This window comes from Pelophylax lessonae (genome assembly GCF_965119305.1).
Source record: "Pelophylax lessonae genome assembly, chromosome: 4".
NCBI classification, from domain to species: Eukaryota; Metazoa; Chordata; class Amphibia; order Anura; family Ranidae; genus Pelophylax; species Pelophylax lessonae.
Genome location: NC_138771.1, coordinates 100,503,100 through 100,526,280, shown reverse-complemented (window position 1 = coordinate 100,526,280; position 23,181 = coordinate 100,503,100). Strand labels below are relative to the sequence as shown.

The window sequence follows — 23,181 nt, the reverse complement described above, 5'->3', positions numbered from 1 at the left end:
ACCCTCAAACCTTCAGAAGTATGAGATGAACCCCAACAACTTGGAAAGGTGGATCTCTCTCACACGTACCAACACAGACTATCCCCCAATTTAACTGATCCCCAAAGGTTTTTGATTAAATAGCGGAATAGAAAATATGATCCAAAAAAAGTGTATGTATATCACACGTACACAACCACACTAGGCCCCAATTACTATTGTTTGTACCCCTAAAAGGCTAGGAGTAGGGGGAGTATGGAACAGGCAGCACCCTCAAACCTTCAGAAGTATGAGATGAACCCCAACAACTTGGAAAGGTGGATCTCTCTCACACGTACCAACACAGACTATCCCCCAATTTAACTGATCCCCAAAGGTTTTTGATTAAATAGCGGAATAGAAAATATGATCCCAAAAAAGTGTATGTATATCACACGTACACAACCACACTAGGCCCCAATTACTATTGTTTGTACCCCTAAAAGGCTAGGAGTAGGGGGAGTATGGAACAGGCAGCACCCTCAAACCTTCAGAAGTATGAGATGAACCCCAACAACTTGGAAAGGTGGATCTCTCTCACACGTACCAACACAGACTATCCCCCAATTTAACTGATCCCCAAAGGTTTTTGATTAAATAGCGGAATAGAAAATATGATCCCAAAAAAGTGTATGTATATCACACGTACACAACCACACTAGGCCCCAATTACTATTGTTTGTACCCCTAAAAGGCTAGGAGTAGGGGGAGTATGGAACAGGCAGCACCCTCAAACCTTCAGAAGTATGAGATGAACCCCAACAACTTGGAAAGGTGGATCTCTCTCACACGTACCAACACAGACTATCCCCCAATTTAACTGATCCCCAAAGGTTTTTGATTAAATAGCGGAATAGAAAATATGATCCCAAAAAAGTGTATGTATATCACACGTACACAACCACACTAGGCCCCAATTACTATTGTTTGTACCCCTAAAAGGCTAGATGAGGAGTAGGGGGAGTATGGAACAGGCAGCACCCTCAAACCTTCAGAAGTATGAGATTGTGTTCACTGTACCCCACAAAGATTGAGTTCACTGCACCCCACAATGATTGTGTTCACTGCACCCCACAAAGATTGTGTTCACTGCACCTCACAAAGATTGTGTTCACTGTACCCCCCAAAGATTGTGTTCACTGCACCCCACAAAGATTCTGTTCACTGTACCCCACAAAGATTGTGTTCACTGCACCCCAAAAAGATTGTGTTCACTGCACCCCAAAAAGGATGTTGTTCACTGCACCCCAAAAAGGATGTTGTTCACTCCACCCCAAAAAGATTGTGTTCACTGCACCCCACAAAGATTGTGTTCACTGCACCCCAAAAAGATTGTGTTCACTGCACCCCAAAAATGATTTTGTTCACTGCACCCCAAAAAGGATTTTGTTCACTGCACCCCAAAAAGGATGTTGTTCACTCCACCCCAAAAAGATTGTGTTCACTGCACCCCAAAAAGATTGTGTTCACTGCACCCCACAAAGGATTTTGTTCACTGCACCCCAAAAAGATTGTGTTCACTGCACCCCAAAAAGGATGTTGTTCACTGCACCCCAAAAAGGATTTTGTTCACTGCACCCCAAAAAGATTGTGTTCACTGCACCCCACAAAGGATTTTGTTCACTGCACCCCACAAAGATTGTGTTCACTGCACACCAAAAAGGATTGTGTTCACTGCACCCCAAAAAGATTTTGTTCACTGCACCCCAAAAAGATTGTGTTCACTGCAGCCCAAAAAGATTGTGTTCACTGCAGCCCAAAAAGATTGTGTTCACTGCAGCCCAAAAAGATTGTGTTCACTGCAGCCCAAAAAGATTGTGTTCACTGCAGCTCACACACAGAAAAATGGATGTGGATCACTGACACCTGCCTATCTCCAATCCCACACCACACAGCAATATCGATTGTAGTTTGTAGAACACAGTTTCCCTAAAATTCAGCAGACTCTGTCCCTAACAGGATTGAGAAGAGATCGTAGATCAGGATTGAGTGCAGACCCCACCCCCCACACAGCAATATCGATTGTAGTTTGTAGAAGACACTGACCCTATAATTCAGCAGACTCTATCCCTAAAATGCCTACAACTCGCCCTGCCTAAACACTCCGACCTGTCCCTCAATTCTATCCGGACACAAATGTTTTTTTCCTGCCTATCTTTCCCTAATCAGCAGCCAGCACGTTGATGTGTGCTCTGTCCCTGAATCTAAGCAGCATAATGACGCCGCTGCGGCTGCCTCGAACTTATAAAGACTTGGTCACATGCTTCAGACGGCCAATCACAGCTACTGAGACATTTGCAGGCATGGCTGGGATGGCTTAAGGCACACCAGTTAAACGATTGTTGATTGGCTGTTGAAAGCCCGCCATGAAAAGAGCGCCAAAGCATGCAAAACCCGGAAATAAAACGACCGAACACGGATTTTTACCCGAACATACAGTAAAGTGTCCGTGTCCGTGTTCGGGTACAAAAAATCCAATTATTCGGTACGAACACGAATAATACAGTCCGTGTTCGCTCAACACTAGTGACAACCTAAAAGATTAATCTACATAAGGCACACATGGGGTACCCAATATGTTTTATCCAAGTTATCTACACTGGTTCTAGTAATGTGCTATGCAGATGTGCATGGGAAGGGGTCTTTTATATTTGTGTTATTTTATTTATGTTGCTCTACACAGAGCTTGTACATACACATCAGTCACTGCCCCTAATTAATTCATACAGACACATACGAAGGCCAATTTAGACATTAGTCAATTAACCTACCAGCATATCTTTGCAGTGTACTTTGTACCCAGAGGAAATCCATGCAAGAACAAGAAGAACATGCAAACTCCAGTGCTGTAGGATGGGATTTGCACCAAAGGCCCCAATGCTCCCAGGCAAAAGTGCTAACCACTCAGCCACCATGCATCCCATTATTTTAGATGTGTCATTTTTTACCCCAGTTTTTTTACCTAATATCATTATAAACACAAAGGCTAACAAGGGGGCAATCACTAGGAGGGGGAGCTAGTTCTGCAGAAGGTTGGTGGTAAACCCAGCATGAAAAGCCTAGAAAGATTGAAGTTAAATATAATTATTAAATAATAAATAGTGTAGCGCAGTCTATGATAGATTTTTGGGATTCAATCATTGGATAAAACACTTTAAACCAATAATAAATATATTAAATATATTAAAACATGTCTAAAAAGGAGATAGTCCATATAAGAGGCGATAACAGTCGGTAGAGGTAAAAAGTCCACTTGTGATATGGTGAAATAATAACAGGTGTGACTCTGGTGCTCAAATCCCTCCACCAAGCAATATCTGCCTCTCACCTCCAAAACATGACCCTGCAGGGCCAGAAAGCATAAACAATCTCCACAGGTAACCAACTCGTGTTGCTCCGATACAGGCAAGACCAAGACTCCAGCACTTGTCAGCACAAATAAGGATATCGCTGCAGCAGGTACAACTCACACTCGATTCCAAGTTTCCCAAGATATATAAATAAAAGAGGGGGAGATCTAGTGCTCTCTGTTGTAATACTGAAAGCTTTAATTCACTCAAAACATATTGCACTTACATTGTATCCGACCATAATAGGCATAGTAGTTGCAGAGTGTGCAGCGTGCTGGATGGTGCCTGGTTACTTCCTGGTTAACAGCCGTAGGACCGATTGACCAATCCCCCGTACGCGTTACGTCAGGTGGGCGTAGACTTCTTCAGCGGGAAGTAACCAGGCACCATCCAGCACGCTGCACACTCTGCAACTACTATGCCTATTATGGTCAGATACAATGTAAGTGCAATATGTTTTGAGTGAATTAAAGCTTTCAGTATTACAACAGAGAGCACTAGATCTCCCCCTCTTTTATTTATATATCTTGGGAAACTTGGAATCGAGTGTGAGTTGTACCTGCTGCAGCGATATCCTTATTTGTGCTGACAAGTGCTGGAGTCTTGGTCTTGCCTGTATCGGAGCAACACGAGTTGGTTACCTGTGGAGATTGTTTATGCTTTCTGGCCCTGCAGGGTCATGTTTTGGAGGTGAAGGCAGATATTGCTTGGTGGAGGGATTTGAGCACCAGAGTCACACCTGTTATTATTTCACCATATCACAAGTGGACTTTTTACCTCTACCGACTGTTATCGCCTCTTATATGGACTATCTCCTTTTTAGACATGTTTTAATATATTTAATATATTTATTATTGGTTTAAAGTGTTTTATCCAATGATTGAATCCCAAAAATCTATCATAAAAAAATCTATCATAGACTGCGCTACACTATTTATTATTTATTTCATTGAAGGAGTTGGATTGCCCTTGAGTGTTAGCTGCTGGTCTCATTGCAAGTTAATTTATTCAGCGCTGAATCTTCTACACACATAAAATATAATTATTAAATGTATTCAAGCTATTATCAAAGTACACTGCTCAAAAAAATTAAAGGAACACTTTGAAAACACATCAGATCTCAATGGGGAAAAATATCATGCTGAATATCTATACTGATATGGACTGGGTAATGTGTTAGGAACGGTTGATGAAAATTAAAATGATCAAAGTGAAAAAATTATACAACAGGCTAGTCCATTTTGCTAAAATGTCATTGCAGCAACTCAAAATGGTACTCAGTAGTTTGTATGGCCCCTACGGCTTGTATGCATGTCTGAAATCGGGGCATGCTCCTAATGAGACGATGGATGGTGTCCTGGGGTACTTCCTCCCAGATCTGAACCAGGGCATCACTGAGGCCCTGAACAGGCTGAGGTGCAACCTGGTGGCGTCGGATGGACCGAAACATAATGTCCCAGCGTTCTATCGGATGTAGGTCAGGTGAGTGTGGGGGTCAGTCAATGGTATCAATGCCTTCATCCTCCAGGAACTGGCGGCATACTCTCGCCACATGAGGCCGGGTATTATCATGCACCAGAAGGAACCCAGGACCCACTGCACCAGCGTAGGGTCTGACAATGGGTAAAAAGATTTCATCCTGATACCTAATGGCAGTCAGGGTGCTATTGTCTAGCCTGTAGAGGTCTGTACGTCCCACCTTAAAATTGCCTCCCCCTTTAACATCATTCAGCATGACCCACTACCAAACTGGTCATGCTGAATGATGTTAAAGGGGACATAACTTTCTCCAAGGCTTCTCCAGACCCTTTCACATCTGCCACATGTGCTCAGGGTGAACCTGCTCTCACCTGTGAAAAGCACAGGGCACCAGTGGTGGACCTGCCTATTCTGGTGTTCAATGGCAAACGCCAATCAAACTCCATGGTGCCAGGCAGTGAGCACAGGGCCCACTAGAGGACATCGGGACCTCAGGCCACCCTCTTGAAGTCTGTTTCTGATTATTTGGTCAGAGACATTCACACCAGTGGCCTTCTAAAGGTCATTTTGTAGGGCTCCTGCAGTACTCATCCTGTTCCTCCTTGCACAAAGGAGCAGATACCAGTCCTGTTGATTGGACTTAAGGAACTTCTACGGCCCTGTCCAGCTCTCCTAGAGTAACTACCTGTCTCCTGGAATCTCCTCCATGCTCTTGAGACTGTGCTAAGAGACACAGCAAACCTTATGGAATGCATTGATGTGCCATCCTAGAGGAGTTGGACTGCCTGTGCAACCTATATAGAGTCCAGGAATCACCTCATGCTACCAGTAGTGACATTGAGGTTAGCCAATTGCAAATCTAGTGAAAAATAGTCAGAAAAGAGGAGTAGGGGGGAAAAAAAATGTCAGTGGCCTCCACTTGTAAAAACATTCCTGTTTTTGAGGTCATCTCATTGTTGCCCATCTAGTGCACCGGTTAATTTCATTAACACCAAAGCAGCTTAAACTGATTAACAATCCCATCTGCTACTTAACTTACCAGATCAGTATCCTAGGAGTTTAATGACTTGATGCTATAATTGATTAAAAAGTGTTCCTTAAGTTTTTTTGAGCAGTTTATATCTAAACCCTGAGTGGATGACACTAAACAGTTGCTAACCAGACGACAGGGGCTTAAATCAAAACAACTGGGGTCCACCTGAAAAAAACAATACACCCTCAAAGAGCATCAGGTCCTCTTAACAGCAGCCTGCAAAACCTTACGGCCAAAGGAAGCATCCGCAGATACCAACACATTCACCATATAAAACTTTGTAAAAGTGTGCACCAACAACCAGGTGGCCACCTTGCAAACCTGCGTCATTGAAGCTTGATGACGGAAGGCCCAGGAGGCAATAAACTAGTAGAGTGCGCCTTGACAGGGAAAGGAGGAACCTGACCCCTGATGGAATAGGCCTGAACCACCATCTGTCTGATCCAACTGGAAATGTTCGCAGAGGATGCGGCAACCCTTTGCAAGGTCCATCCGTGAGCACAAATAGAGAGTCTGGCTTCCTGAAAGACTCCGTAGCTGCCAGGTACACCCAAATTGCCCGGACCACATCCAAGGCATCCAAGGCAATTTACTTCAGATGTTTAAGCCTGGGACACGGAGAAGGCAGCACAATGTCTTCATTCAAATAAAAGTCAAAGACCACCTCAAGAAGGAATGACGGACAGGGGCGAAGAACGACCTTATCCTTGTGACTCACCAAATAAGGTGAGCGACATGATAATGCTGCCAGTTCCGACTCCCTGCATGCAGAAGTGATAGCCACCAAAAAGGCCACCTTCTGGGACAGCGTAAGCAGGGGAATCTCCCGAATATTTTCAAAGGGAGGCTTCTATAGAGCTGAAAGCACCAAATCTAGATCCCAAGGCAGCAATGGAGCTCGCACTGGAGGAACCAAATGTAAGAAAGGTATGCACCAGGGAGTGTGTGACGAAAGGTCGTTGAAAAAAGACCACCAAGGCCAAGATCTGGCCATTGATTGTACTCAAGAACAAATTCTGTTCCCCTCGAAGGAAGCTTAAGATACGAGTCACCGAGATATGAGTCACCGAGAAGGAGCTAGGATGAACCCCAAGAGACTCACACCACGCAATGTATGTCTTCCATGTACAACGGTAGATCTTCCTAGAGATAGATTTTCTAGCTTTTAACAATGTAGGAATCCCCGACTTAGACAAACCTCTATCCTTTCAACAGTCAAGCCGTCAAAGCCAGCGACTGTAAAGCAGGATAGAAGATTGGTCCTTGGGACAGCAGATCCTCCCTGAGAGGAAGCTTACAAGGAGCACGTCAGTGACCAGCTGCACTAGATCCACGTACCAGGCCCGGCGAGGCCAGCCCGGTGCCACTAGGATGACTGGAATACTTTCTATCTCGATCCTGCATAGGAGTCTGGGCAGAAGCTTGCAATGAGGGGAGGAGTAGATCAGACAATACTGACCCCACCGTGCCACCAGCGCATCTGTGGCATCTGCCAGAGGATCCCTTGACCGAGCCACAAACCTCTGCACCTTTCTGTTGAGCCGAGATGCCAACAGATCCACCTCGGGGATGCCCCACCAGAGACACAGCTGATGAAACACTTCCCGATGAAGGTACCACTCCCCTTGGTCTAACGTCTGCCGTCTGAGGTAATCTGCCAATTTTCCACCACAAGAATGTGTACAGGGGAGTGGGCTGGAACAAACCGTTCTGCCAACCTTAGAATGCCAGGGCACTTCTTGTGCTCCTTTGGTGATTGCCATAAGCCACGGCCATGGTATTATCCGATTGAATGCACACTGGGCATCCTTGAAGACAATCCATCCAATGATCTCGAAACAGTCTGATCGCTCGGAGTTCCAGGACATTGATCAGTAGTCTGGACTCTTCCAGCGTCCAGATCCCTTGAACAGAATGCTTGCCGAGGACGCCTCCCTAGCCGGACAGGCTGGCATTCATGGTGGCCACAGTCCAATACAAGGGGAGAAAGGATTTTCCCAGCCAAAGCGCCGGAGAGCGAAGCCACCACATCAGGGACTCCTTTGTTCCCTGACTCCACGTCTACGATGAGGTTCCTTGCCCTTAGTAGCCTGTGGAAGAAAGGTACTCTTCCCCTCACGAGTGCCCCCCTAGCAAGTGGTTTGCTATGGAGATACTCAGAGAAGAGGAGGAGCTAGGAGCGCCAGCGGGGAACCTCAGAAGAGGAGGTTTGGGGCTGCATTGTGCAAAACCATTGCACAGAAAAGGTAAGTATTAAAAGTATATTATTTACCACTTACTACCCGCCTGCAGTCAAATGACGGCGGAGCGGTGTTGCTATTATCCTGGGCGCACCAGAACAGCCTCTCTCGCGCGCCCCCGGGGGGTTCGTGACCGCGCCGTGTTGCTAGGACACGGCGTGATCCAGATCTCGGTAAAGAGTCAATGACATGACTCTTTACCCATGTGATCGGCTGTGTCCAATCACAGCCGGTCACATGTAAATGAGGAAGTGCCATTAATCGGCTCTCCTCGGCTCACACTGTCAGTGTTGTGAGGCGAGGAGAGCCGATCAGCGGCTCCTCCTCATAGGGGACACAGGGAAATGTAATCAGGGCACTATTCACCAGTGCACTGATTACACAAGAGTGAAATAAAGTGCCATAACTGCCCACCATCAGTGTCCACAGTGCCAGCCATCAGTGCCCACAATCAGTGCTCATAGTGCGGCCAGTCAGTGCCTGCTCATCTAGGCACTGACTGGCCGCACTATGGTCACTGAGTGTGGGCACTGATGGTGCTGCCCATCAGTGTCCATCAGTGCCACCCATCAGTGCTCATCAGTGCCACCCGTCAGTGTCCATCAGTGCCGCCTGTCAGTGCCCATCAGTGCCGCCTGTCAGTGCCGCCTCTCAGTGCCCATCAGTGCTACCTCTCAGTGCCCATCAGTGCCACCTATCAGTGCTCATCAGTCCTGCCTATCAGTGCCGCCTATCAGTGCCACTTATCAGTGCTCATCAATGCAGCATATTAGTACCTCCTCATCAGTGCCAATAATTGCCACCTCATCAGTGCCCATCAGTGCAGCCTATCAGTGCCCATCAGTGCAGCCTATCAGTGCCGCCTCATCAGCGTACATCAGTGAAGGAGAAAAATGTATTTATTTTGAAAATTTACTCACAGAAAATAAGAAAAACTTTTTTTTTTTCAAAAATTTTTGTCTTTTTTCTTTTTTTTTTTTTGTAAGAAATAAAAAACCCAGAGGTGATTAAATACCAACAAAAGAAAGCTCTATTTGTGTGAAAAAAAATGATAAAAATTTCCTATGGGTACAGTGTAGCATGACCGCGCAATTGTCATTCAAAATGTGAGAGCGCTGAAAGCTGAAAATTGGCCTGGGCAGGAAGGGGGTGAAAGTGCCGTGTAGGCAAGTGGTTAAAAAAGGAATAAAAAAATCCTTTACAAATCATTTTAAATTGTACCTTTTGTGTTAAATGGAAGGTCCACTTTTTTGTAAGCCATATGCTCCCCTCTAAATACAAATAGCTTTAAAAAAAAAAAATTGGAAACAAACCCATCATCCAAGAAAAACATAATAAAAAGATTGATTACCTTAGCCCCGGCCTCTGACACCTCCGGGAAGCATGGGTTACGTCACCATGCCATGTTGCAGACCTGGGAACTTGAAATCCTGCAAGAATGCACTCCATCCTATTGGAAGAGTGCATTCCCACGGGATTCCGAATGGAATGCCAACTATTCCAGAAGGGAGCATTGAGGCACGGTGATGTCACCTATTCTTCCCGGAAGTGTTGTAGGCCAGGGCCAGGGTAAATCATTTTTTTCTCCAGGTGATGCGTTTATTTACAAGTGGCTTTTATAGGATGCAAAGAAAAAAAGGGGACCTTCCATTCAGCATGCAAGGTCCACTTTAATTATCCATTCATGGGGAGAAAACAAATTCCTGTTTACTCATTTCATCTGCAAATTACTGCATATTACATTTACACAATTTATTATATTTAGCCCATGTGTGTATTGGAATCTGTTGGGGGATCCATTTATCTTTTTTGGTTGTAAACACAGATTTTATAGCACAGAAAATAATGAAAATTATTCAGTCAAGGTCTCTGCAAGCCGACCTCTCCTTTTCTTCTCAAAGAATGAATGTCTCAGTGTGTAAATTCACAGGCTGGGAACAATGACACTGACTTTGAACTGGGAAACCTGACCCTAGTATCCAGAAATCCCAAGCATGTGTTCATGTTGTGGTCTCATGGAGAATATAGCAAAAAAGGAATGGTTAGTAGAAAAGAGGAAAAAAATTGTACCATGGATTAATAAGCAATTGGACTTAAAGAAACCAGAAATGCATTCTCGGTGTGCATCTTACTCCACATGTAAGCAAGAGTACCAACTAAAGTAACTATACATGGCTGAACAAGCCATCAACACACATTACTATTTAAAGGATAAGTCCACCCTAAAACATAAATCCCTGCATCTATAGACCTCCTCGATCTAAGACTAACCTATCTAGCCCTGTAAAGAAGAATTACATACTTTTTGAAGCCGATTCAACCCGATTCCCAGCAGAGGAAGCTCTGCAGATGACACGGCCGACAACGGCTGTGAAATTAATGGGAAGTGACATCACCCATAGAGTTACTATGGGGCTTCCGTTGTCGGCCATGTCCTCTGCACCCGCCTCCACATCGAAGCCGTCGATGACAGCTCAGCGTGGGATCAGGTCAGATCAGCCTTGAAAAAAAGGTAAGTATACTGATTTCTTCTTTACAGGGCTAGATAGGTTAGTCTTAGATCGAGGAAGTCTATAGATGCAGGGTTTTAGTGTTTAGGGTGGACTTCTCCTTTAAGGATATTCAACTGGAGGGTAAATCAAAGCTACTGTACATTATATAAAAGAGTAGAATACTTCTGTAATTATAGTAATATAGGGGTGTATGTGTACATATAATTATATATCATATTATAGGGATCCAGACTCAGCACAGTTGAAGTTTTTTATGAACATACAAATTAGAAGGTTGCAATTTAAACTTTAAACTATAAATTTAGCAACCCGAGATGTCACTAAGGGATTTTATGCTTTAATGATACCCCTAGTTCCCAGAAATTGTATAGGCTAAACAGTAAAGATCTGTCATCCCAATCCTGCAGATATCATCCTGAACCTTTGCATACCACTGCAGGTAAGGCGTCTGTTCTGGAAATTTTATAGATAGGCAAATCCTATCCTCATATAGATTAGTGGTTCCCATTTAATAATAACTACCGCAGTAGGGAACAGACGCAAAGATACACTCAGCATCTTTCCAAATAACTGTTCTGTTTATTTGGAGCAATTGAAGTTTTTATACACATGATAATTATTACATTAATATTACAATTGTACTTTTATGGTAACAAGGGGCGTAACATAGACAGGCTAATTTCTACAGGATCAGGTCTAGCAGGACACGAAAGAATGAAACATGTAATTAAAAAATTATTAGTGCCATGTGCACAGTGATTGTAGTGTGCAATAAATAGGCAAAGCATACAAAAACAGAATATAATTTTATACAGAATTTACAAATTTCCTTTACAGAATCTCAACACTTCAATGGCACCATTCATATCCTGAGCCATCAGTAAAGAACATGCAAGGATGACAGCCCAGGATCTTGCACTTTTACAAACAATTGATCAATGAATGCTTCCAAATCTGTTCTTAAGCTTAAAGATGGATGGTGGTTTCTCCTTAAAGAACAAATGTCATTAGTGGGATACTAATGGCACTTTTCCACTGCAAGTACCAGCTCGGCTCTACTCGGCCCTGCTTGGCCCTGCTTGGCCCGGTTTGCTTTTCCACTGCTGGTACCGCATGGTACGGTGTTGGAACGGTTCGTTACGGTACGGTATGGTTTGCTTTTCGACTAAAGTAGTACTAAAGTTAAGTGGGTGGGATAACAACGGGGTGGGTGGGATTCTCTGATCAATCAGTGGCTAGTAGTGACTGTATGCAAAGGATTGTGGGATATGGTATCGGTTATGGTACCTCTTGGAACCACAATCGAGTAGGTACTGTTTTTGAGAGCCGTACCGTTCGGTTCCATGCAGTGGAAAATCGCCGCCGTACCGTACTGAACCGTTCCTACACTATACCATGCGGTACCAGCAGTGGAAAAACACAAAAGCGAGCCGAACCGTTCGGTTCCATGCAGTGGAAAAGCGCCATAAGGCTACCATTGCCAACTTCCTTCTAAAACCTGCATGATCATGCCTGGTTGTTCTAACGCAATGGGCTGATTTACCAAAGGCAATAAAGGCTGTTCAATTTGTAAATGGATTTTTACCTTAAGTCAGCCATACACTTGTAGAATTTTGTTAGACTTTTTTTGTTTCTAAGAACATTTATTTAAGTTTCTGATTGTTAATGGAATCATTTTGACCACAGTAAAGAGAAATCTCGAAAGAGCGGGATAAAAAAAATGTTCACAAATATATAGATTTCTAACCGTGTTGAAAAGGGAATTTTCACCACCTTCACTATGCCAAGGAGCATTTACTTTCTAATGAAATGTCCTTTGCAAAAAGAACAACCTATTTTTCTCCAGTAAATCAGAGCCAGTCACTCAGAAAGTACTGAAGCCAAAGAGTCATGATGAATGCCAGGGCAATAGTTTTTTTTAAAGAAGCCATCAATGGCACCCCCTGTAATTCTTTTATTTCTTGGTGAGGTATTTTAACATATTACTGAAGTCAACATTGCAAAATTCCAACCATGAGTTAAAGTTACATCATCTTATCCAGCCAATCAACTTGGCTGAAGATGCCAAATCAGAAAAAAGGCTAGATAACATTGTTAGTGCCGGCGAGGGAGGTCACAGACATTAACTTATTGGAGGAGAGGGGAGGCAAATTCAGGTGATCTTTAGTTCTACTTTAAAGCGGAACAAAACCTTCCTATCTTTTTTCAGCCAAGGAAGCTGCCATCTTAGCCTCAGCTTAATCTGCAACTGCTATGGTGCTGCACATGTGATCAGTTATGACACAAGCCATTTGATGGTTTGACAGTTCGGTTGAGAGCACAAGCAAATAATGACAGTTAGCATTCCCTGAAGTGATGGGAATGTAACTGCTTTTTTTAAACTGTTGAATCAATGGGTTTAATTCTGCTTTAAAGTACCATACTCTATACACTCTGTCAAAACAGCCCCTTTGCAGAAATTACATGATCAATGTTTAATACCTGGTCAACTTCCTGGCTGCCAGAAGTTGCACAGGGCTCTTCTTTATGTTGCACATAAAGTTTTTCACAATCTTTTCCACAACTTTAAGGTAGTTAAGCTAGATCTTTAAAACGTCTTGCTAGTATACTAAAGTTGGCCACACAGAGTTAGATTTTTATTCAAACATTTGTACAGAAATGTTGAAAAATCAATCAATATAACCTTCTTTCTTGCCATCATGGGGTCAACTCATTTCATTTGAAAGCCCTTAAATTTTAACCAGAGCTGCAATTTGAAATGAATCCCAACTGTATTAAACAGGTTTCATTACAATGTATACAAATTGTCCTTTACGAAAGCACATTTGCAGTTAGAACTTTGTTTATTCTAATTTTCTCATCACTATGGTCAAACGTGGACATTGGTTTGTCTCCATTAACCACTAAAGAATTAAACAAATGAACCAAAAAAGAAAATTAAAAAAATTCTACTGGTTTATGGCCAGCTTTAGAATATAGGTTCTATTAAAACCAGAGGATATAGTGAGTTGGGAAAGATTTACTATACGTCCCATAATATATCCTCAAAACATATCGTTACCATGTGACCCCCTACCAAGCATCTCTCCACCTAAATAATGGCACAGCTTTAAGTGTGCACTCTTCATTACATAATAGGAAGGTTCAGTATCATACACGATCACACCCTGTCTCCACCCCAGGAATCAACTCATTCATGACACAGGAGGGGGGAATTCAGAGGTGCCCAAAGTTCAGGAATGCCAGGAATGTCATTGGGAAGCTCTGTACCATCCCCTCCCCCAGGGATAATGGCTATTGTCTAGAGATGCCACTAATAACTATGTCACTGCATTGTACTCAGCAGTCTACTCCATTCCTAGTCCAACCAAAACAAGAGCAGAGCATGAGGGTTAACGGCTAAACCTGCCAGATTCCTGAATTTCAGATGTAATTCGTTTAGATGATACTTTTGGGTTTCAGGCAGTCCTTTTATTATACTGTATCACCTGGGCAGTTTACTGCACCACCCATTAAATAAAAAGGTGCATTTAAATAATCCCCCAAAAAAATACCAGAATTATAAACATTTTATATTGGCAAAAAGACCTAAGCTAGCCATAGATAGATTGAAATTCAGCCATACCGGTCAAATTTTGATCCATGTGCTGCCACTCTTCAACTTCTGTTGATCGGCTTGCTGGAGATTTTTTTTTTTTTGTCGATCAGCAACTGCAGCCACATAGTTACATAGTTACATAGTTAGTGAGGTTGAAAAAGGACATCAGTCCATCCAGTTCAACCTATGATGTGTGTGTGTGTGTTTGCTGTTAGCCGTACATTGTATACCCCTCTATGTTGTGGTCTTTAAGGTGCCCATCTAATAGTTTTTTGAAACTATCAATGCTTCCTGCTGATACAACTGCTTGTGGAAGAGAATTCCACATCCTTACTGCTCTTACAGTGAAGAACCCCTTACGCATTTTAAGGTTTAACCGCCTTTCCTCTAGTTTTAGTGAGTGGCCACGTGTCTTATTGTATTCCCTTACTCTGAATAGTTTGTTCCTTATGCTAGGGTCACCAGTACAGTATTTGTACATTGATATCATATCCCCCCTCAATCGTCTCTTCTCCAGAGAGAATAAGTTCAGTGCTTGTAGTCTTTCCTCATAGCCGATGTCCTCCATTCCCCTAATTATTTTTGTTGCCCTTCTCTGGACTCTTTCCAGTTCCAGCATATCCTTCCTGAGGACCGGTGCCCAGAACTGGACAGCATACTCCAGATGTGGCCGGACCAGAGTCTTGTAGAGTGGGAGAATCTCTTTATTTCTGGAGTGAATCCCCTTTTTTATACATCCCAGTATTCTAGTCACTAGCCACCGACTAGTGTATTCTGACAACGGATATTCCTCAATGCCAGAATACAATGCTTCAGCAGGGGGAGGATTCCTCCATCCACCTTCATTGTGTGAATGGAGTAATCTCTCTTTTTTTTTTTTGTTTGATCAGCTCTCTAGCCAAAACCATCTAAATCCAAAAAAAAATTCTCAGCCATAGACAACTTTTTAAAATTCAGCGCCTATTTACACCACTATGCTTGTAATAATGCAGGCGATTGTATTTTTGCCACGTGTTTGGGAGTGTGTTTTTCACATGCGTTTAGTGTTTTTGTTGTTTTTTTCCATTGCACAACCCTGACAACAGACCTTGCTATCCATAGCATGTAGTGTACGGCTCATCAGAGCAGCCAAAGCTGGACCAGCTTGATGTTTTGCTTTACTGTATGTTGCATTGGCACAAAACACACTTAAAGTGTTACTAAACCCGCAACAGTAAAATCAGTGTGTATATGCAATAAAGCATGCTTGTTATACTCACTGTGGAACCTAAGGGGTTAATCCTCTGCATTGTGTAAAAAGGCTGTTTGTTCCTGTCGTCTCTATACCTCCCCTTCTTCCACAATATCAAATCCATTTTTTCTTGGGAGAGTGCATGTGATCAGCACAGGGCCAATCAGCACTGTCCAGACAGAGGATCAGGGGTCCTGCAGCCTCATAGGACAGTCAGAGGAGAATGAAAACTCCTCCTACAAGCTTTAAACCAGACACTGATAGAAGTCACAAGACTGCTATATACCGCTGATGAGAAAAGCTATTTAGCAGTTCATATTTACTAAAATCACTGCATTTCCATGTTCTGTGTACTGGGGGGGAACAGATACAGCAAATGCAGGCTCTTGGCTTTAGTAAAAAAAAAAAAAAAAGTCCAGTATGATGTACTTTTTTCAGCTTAAAGAAAAGCAACACTGGGGTGAACTGCACTCATTGGAAATGACTGATTTTGAAATCCCTGCATTCAGCATGTGTTGACAAATGCATCCCAGTGCATATGATGTGAACGAGCCCTGACCAGTGAGCCCCCTTGCACATGAGAACATCTAAAAGCAGTGCTTTGGTACTGGCGTTTTATTGTGCCCAAGGGGGGACAGTTGCAAAATCCAGCCCGCTGCAGGTTGCCTATCAAAAACGATGGCAAGCCAGGGCTGTATGAATCACTGAGGTACTTGTGTTTAGGGTCATATGCATTTAGGGATGAAGGTCTCGAGTGCAGACGAAATGCCTTCTGGACCTTCAGACCTGCATAGGGACATCCTACATCAGCATAGGGTCCTAACTCATGTATTCTGCCCCATCAACATTAATAGACATTAATAGGCTGCCTGCAGTGGGGCTGGATGCTGCACCTGTCTTTCCTGGGTGTACTAAAACGCCAAAAGGGTCGCGCACTGCTCCTAGGTGGCCCTGTGTATAAGGGCCTTAAAGCAGGGATCCTCAAACTACGGCCCTCCAGCTGTTGCGGAACAACACATCCCATGAGGAATTGTAGTTCCTGAACAACTGGAAGACCATAGTTTGAAGACCCCTGCCCTAAAGTAGAACTTTTTTTATTTTATGGACAAAGTTAACATATCCCACCTCCCCCACTCTCTACAGGGGTCATGTCTGTATACTCTTGATAAAAAGGTGCATTTATGACAGTGGATCCTCATCCACCCTCCAAGTTGCTGCAAGGTGTGCTGGGACTTGTGGTTCCCCCCAGTTGACCGCTCTGTCTATTGCCGCAATTGTTTCTAAATATAGAATGATATACATGGAGACGGAGCAGAGGGCACACATCCCGCACACATCCCGTACACAGGGCCATGTGTTTCCTTTCTGACAAGCCTAATAGGAAATCTTCAGGAGGTGTTGTTTATAAACAGACGCACCAGAGAGAGATATATAAATTGTACATATTGACAGCTTCTATAGAATACAACAGGCTCCATTCACAAAGCTAACGCAGCAAGACAAAGACTTCATTTTTAAAAAAGTGACAGTTATTTTCAGCTAAGGGACCAATCATTCTGCAATGAGCGCGTTGAGCACATGCGTTACCATGCTGCATTGTGAGTGAACCCCTGGATGTCACCAGATCTAATGTCCTCATTGGAAGATTTTCGTTCTATTCCTGTTCTGGTGACAACCCAAAAGTTCGGATTTTCTTTCACTTTCAATGACAATGACAAACAGGACAAATTGAGAGGATGAATCTCCCTAATAAGGACACAGACAGCAATAAAAACTTGTATATTAAAAAAGAATAGCGCGCAAATGCAAAAGAAATGACTACCAAATCTGAAGACAATCCATAAATAAAAATGGGGATTTGGTCCCACCATATGGCCATATCGTGCTCAAGCCCACTACTGCGTCAAAGTACCCCATTATCAGTGGGTCCTACACTATCCATGAAAAAGAGATGAATCCAGCCTTTCTAACCCTTGGAGATAATACTCCTTGCTGGGAAAGATGTGCAAATGCACTACAGGGGACTCCTCCTATATCCACTTGATGGTGGACACTGATTGAGTACAGGTGTGTGTGTGGGGGGGGTGGGGAGGGTTGCTCAACCTCGATAGTCTGGTCTGACCGAATACATAATAAACAGGCAAAAAATTTGGGGGAGCATACCCATGTATTTCTAAAGCTGGTGCAGCTATGAACCAAAAGACATGTATATTAAAAAAGAATAGCGCACAAATGCAAAAGAAATTACTACCAAATCTGAAGACAATCCATAAATAAAAATGGGGATCAGTGTCCACCATCAAGTGGATATAGGAGGAGTCCCCTGTAGTGCATTTGCACATCTTTCCCAGCAAGGAGTATTATCTCCAAGGGTTAGAAAGGCTGGATTCATCTCTTTTTCATGGATAGTGTAGGACCCACTGATAATGGGGTACTTTGACGTAGTGGTGCGCTTGAGCACGATATGGCCATATGGTGGGACCAAATCCCCATTTTTATTTATGGATTGTCTTCAGATTTGGTAGTAATTTCTTTTGCATTTGCGCGCTATTCTTTTTTAATATACATGTCTTTTGGTTCATAGCTGCAGCAGCTTTAGAAATACATGGGTATGCTCCCCCAAATTTTTTGCCAGCAATAAAAACTTGACAGGGCTCCTGATCCTTGTTCAAAACTAGGAAAAAGTTTTGCCTTTAGTTATATACCTACAGTCAATAAATGTAAAACCACTTACAATTCTAGCACTTGTCACAAGTGCACAAACGAGCGCTCTGTGTATACACATATGATCCAGTAATATGGCTGCAGGTGGCGCCATGCGTGGCTCCTTCCCCCCTACGCGTTACGTCCTGGGCAGGACTTTGTCAGTAAGTACCTGATGCATACGGGGGAAGGAGCCATGCGTGAAATCACCCGCCGCCATCTTATTGGATGATATGGGTATACACAGTGCGTTCGTTTGTGCACTTGTGACAATTGCCAGAATTGTAAGTGGTTTTACATTTATTGAATAAATGATTATATAACACAAAATCATATAACCTAGATTCTTTCTATTTGCTTTTATATCGATATCCACAATCCTACGGAGGAATTGGTTCCACTCTAACCATTGGAATACTATTAGATCCCTTCACGGGATTTCTTGTTTGACCATCCTGTTGGTTCAGGGGGTCATGGTCCTAAGGTAAACGGCCATCTGTGTGTATGGTGGAGGTGCTGCACATTATAGGACACCTGCACGTTCAATCTAGAGACACCACTTTGCCGGGATCTTGATGGAAATTTATTTGGACTTTCTTTTATATATTTAATAAGATATATATGTTTTTTATTACATGAATATTTCTTGCGCCGCACTAGTTTCATTTATGTTTTAGTAACAAATTGACCGAAATATACGGGAAGAAAGCTGGCGCACAAATGCCGCAAACCTGCCAGAAAAAACATCAAGCACAAGGTCGATCGTACCTTGAAGGCAATCTCGCTGTGTGCAAACTACAAGGGATGTAACCAGCGCTGGAGTTTAATAAGAGCAGAATAGGTGGCTGCTCGGGACCCCAGACCTCAAGGGGCCACATCTGGAATGCTAAATAAAAAATGTCCCACCCTTGCGGCGCGGTGGCAAATCAACTTCAGCTTTGCACATCTTTTACCTGTTTTCAGAAGAACGTTACCAAATGGCACCTTTGTATTTTTCTTAATGGAAATGTTTATTTTAAGATAATCATGTTGTAAAGCGCAGCGGTAACTGTTGGCATTATAATAATCCTGTATAATATTATAATAAGAATTGACACACCGTACATACTCATATATATTCCACCATCACATGCGCATTTTGTAGAGAGTATATTACAGTCTGCCTTTCAAATTCTCCAAAATACTTGAGACATGTCAGAAGCCTATATACAGTCATCCATCTGTCTGATCCCAATAAACTGGTGGGGGACCCATGCACTAAACTGGGCCCACGGTGCGATTTGAGCTCTTTCACACCATGTCCATTAATTAACGTGAGGACACAATAGTTTTCTATATGCCCCATTCACATCATACAGGTGCTGGGCATTACAAGCAGCACGTGTGCGCCTATGCAATGCACAAAAATGCAAATCAATACAACGCATCTAACAATAATAACATAATAATAAAGTAAATAATAATATCATAATAAATAAAATAACAAATAATAATAATATAAAAAAGATGTTAGAATTTTGACCCTTGTTGTGGCCTATACAGAACAAAACGCATGTAAAAAACACGAACAAACAAAAATTCAACGCAAAGTGAACTGCAGAGCAACGCATTTAGGGCGCGTTCAGACTTACAGTTAAAGAATGGCATTCCCCGCAGTCGAGTCCCATTTTTTACTGTCACCGTCCCCCTTTAGCTGCACAGGCAGCGGCCGGGGATGTAGCCCTAGTGCTTTGCTGAGCGACTGTGCCAAGCATGACCCGTTCAAGTGAATGGGTCCACTCTGCAAGTGCCCCTCAGCTGCATGCAATGCACACGGTTGCGGTGTGCTAGTGAGGGGTTCAAGAAGTTAAAGCAGGCAGCGAGGAAGGGATACAACCCCTCCTCACTGCCTGCCAAATGCTCCCTGAAGAGCAATCTGATCGCTCTTCAGAGACCAGAGCAAGTGTGAATGAGTCCCAAAAAAAGCAGAAACACACAATCAGAAAATTGTAAGAAAAATACGGTTTTCAAAGCGATTGTATGATAATCTGATGGTTAGTACCGGAGCCAATCACGACAATTCATGCAAAATTATCAGATGGGGCAAGCACGAAAAATTCTTGTATGATACCAGATCCTACGATTTTTATTTAATCAGTACCACTGTCGTTAAAAAAATACAATACAAATACATTACAACACATCAATCAGAATTTGTATTCTGTCATACACGAATTTATGTAACTTTAGCAAACTCTTTATTATTAAAACAAGATTACCATGCAAAAAAAAAGACGATCTTTCGTACGATAATCTCATTGTGTGTACCATGCAATACACTACCCCTGGTTGTAAGTGTGATGACTGCGGGTTACACTTCTGGCTACAATGTTAGAACAGTCCTATCCGGTATATTAGTATCACCCGGTGTCTCAGTAGTTCTATGTTCACACTAGCAATGTGAGCAGCTGTCAGTGTGAGGTCTGGCAGGTAGCAGTGCGATGCGCCTTTATGCGATTGTGTGTATTTTATGACCTGCGCTTATCCAGTGCCAAAACACACTACAAATAGTGCAATGCTGGTAATAACAGACAGCACAATTGGGATGATCTCATTAGGAGCTGACACTTAGATCCCCCCTCCCCCATAGAGGGACTACAACATGCTGGGAGTCCTAGTTGCAGAACAGCTGCAGCCCTACAGGTTCCTCCATGCAGGGACACAGCCTGCCAACACTTATTAGCAAAAAGTCAACACAGAAACAGACACCAAGGTCACTGGAAACTAAATCCACCAACTAACAAAGTAACAAAGTAGCAGCTTTCTACAAGAATATCCAAAGAATGCAGAACAAAGTGATCAGCTTTATGCTGGATGATTGTCAGCTCTGCAGCCCCAGGGAAAGATCTCACAAGTGAAGATTCAATCCCATGAACATATCACATAGAGTTCTAGACAGACATACAGATTTACTACCTGCACTCAGCCATCACTTTACAAGGAGGAGGAAAGTTCTCCTATTCCCAGCTTATAGCAGTACACAGGTGCTGAACTCCAGAAAGTAAACAGGTGTATAGGAAGAGAAAAGGAAACCATACTTCTTACCTTTCTTAGTCTGTCCCTCTGCTGACAACTGATTACCATATTATCCCAAACTTAGCTCACAGCTCCTCTCCACCCCTACAAGGTGACCACCCCTTCCTTCCATTGTTAGAGCAATGGGAGAGTCAGCTCCACACTGCCATCTACTGGGTGAACTGCAGATCTTCACCAGCATGGGAAATGCAATGATTTACTACAGAGAGCAGAGATTACTACAGAGAGAAATGATTTCTACAGAGAGCAGACATTTACTACAGAGAATGATAAATGATTTCTACAGAGAGCAGAGATTACTACAGAGAGAAGTGATTTCTACAGAGAGCAGACATTTACTACAGAGAATGATAAATGATTTCTACAGAGAGCAGAGATTACTACAGAGAGAAGTGATTTCAACAGAGAGCAGAGACTACTACAGAGAGAAGTGATTTCTACAGAGAGCAGACATTTACTACAGAGAGAAATGATTTCTACAGAGAGCAGAGATTACTACAGAGAGAAATGATTTCTACAGAGAGCAGAGATTACTACGGAGAGAAATGTTTTCTACAGAGAGCAGAGATTACTACAGAGAGAAATGATTTCTCCAGAGAGCAGAGATTACTACAGAGAGAAATGATTTCTCCAGAGAGCAGAGATTACTACAGAGAGAAATGATTTATACAGAGAGCAGACATTTACTACAGAGAGAAGTGATTTCTAATGAGAGCAGACATTTACTACAGAGAGAAGTGATTTCTACAGAGAGCAGAGATTACTACAGAGAGCAGAGATTACTACAGAGAGAAGTGATTTCTACAGAGAACAGACATTTACTACAGAGAGAAGGGATTTCTACAGAGAGCAGAGATTACTACAGAGAGAAATTATTTCTACAGAGAGCAGACATTTACTACAGAGAGAAATGAATATATATACTACAGAGAACAATAATTTACTCCAGAATGAAGATTTACTCCAGAGAGAGGGGATTTAATACAGACAGCAGAGCTTTAATAAAGAGAGCAGTGATTTATTACAGAGAGAAGTCATTTATTACAGAGAGAAGCGATTTACTACAGAGAGAATTCATTTATTACAGAGAGAAGCAATTTAATACTGATAGCAGAGCTTTAATACAGAGAGAATTGATTTACTACAGAGATCAGTGATCTAATTCAGAGAGAAATGATTTACTACAGAGAAAAGTGATTTACTACAGAGATCAATGCTTTACTACAGAGCAGGACAACCTGCAGCACACAAGCATATTAAAATACTCCCTATCTATACTGAAATTCCCAGTAAAAAAAAAAAAATGATGCGCATATGGTAAGTAGGGGGTCTTTTACATGGGCACTCTGCCCTGTACAGTGTGAAAAGCCATTTGTTCATTTTTCTGTCCTGAGTTGCATGTAGACAGCTCATGTCAGTGAATGGAGGTGATTTGGCTGTTCTGACTCACCCGCAAATTCAAGCTTACAGCAGGTACACACACACACTAAACGCCCTTCTAAACACCTTTTTTCTTTTTATGCCCCTGAACGCTGCTCTAAAATACAAATCGAAATCTCACAATGAGCCTGGATGCATTGGCTGAAATAGAGGCAAAAAATAAAATGCCCTTAAAAGTGGCGTTCATTTCTACCTATGTGACTGAGGCCCTATTAGAACCTTATCTTGGCTTAGTATATGAGGGGACAAGAGCTGAAGGCAGCAATAAAGCAGTATTAAACCCAGAAGCAAACATTTATTATATTGCAGCTTTAAAATTCTCAGATGTGATGGCTGCATTAGTTTCCTTTTTTAGAATTTCTTTTTTCTATTTTCATCTTTGCTCCAGCCAGCAGTTTACGTGGATGGGGGAAAAAACACTTAAAACTGGCAGGGGAGATTAAAATGATCAGCTTTTTTTATTTATGCCAAACCTTCTTCTCAAAAGGGAAAAAATATTGC

At 42.6% G+C, this 23,181-nt stretch overlaps 1 protein-coding gene across 2 annotated transcripts in view; it reads right to left on the bottom strand.

Moving 5' to 3' along the window:
• The window catches only part of CGNL1 (cingulin like 1), a 191,895-nt gene extending 170,548 nt beyond the window's left edge, over nucleotides 1-21,347 (bottom strand). For both annotated transcript variants that reach the window (XM_082254053.1, XM_082254054.1), the window contains exon 1: nucleotides 21,243-21,347. The gene's annotated coding sequence lies outside the window, so the exon portion shown is untranslated. The remainder of the gene's footprint in view (nucleotides 1-21,242) is intronic.
• Nucleotides 21,348-23,181: the final 1,834 nt, after the last annotated feature.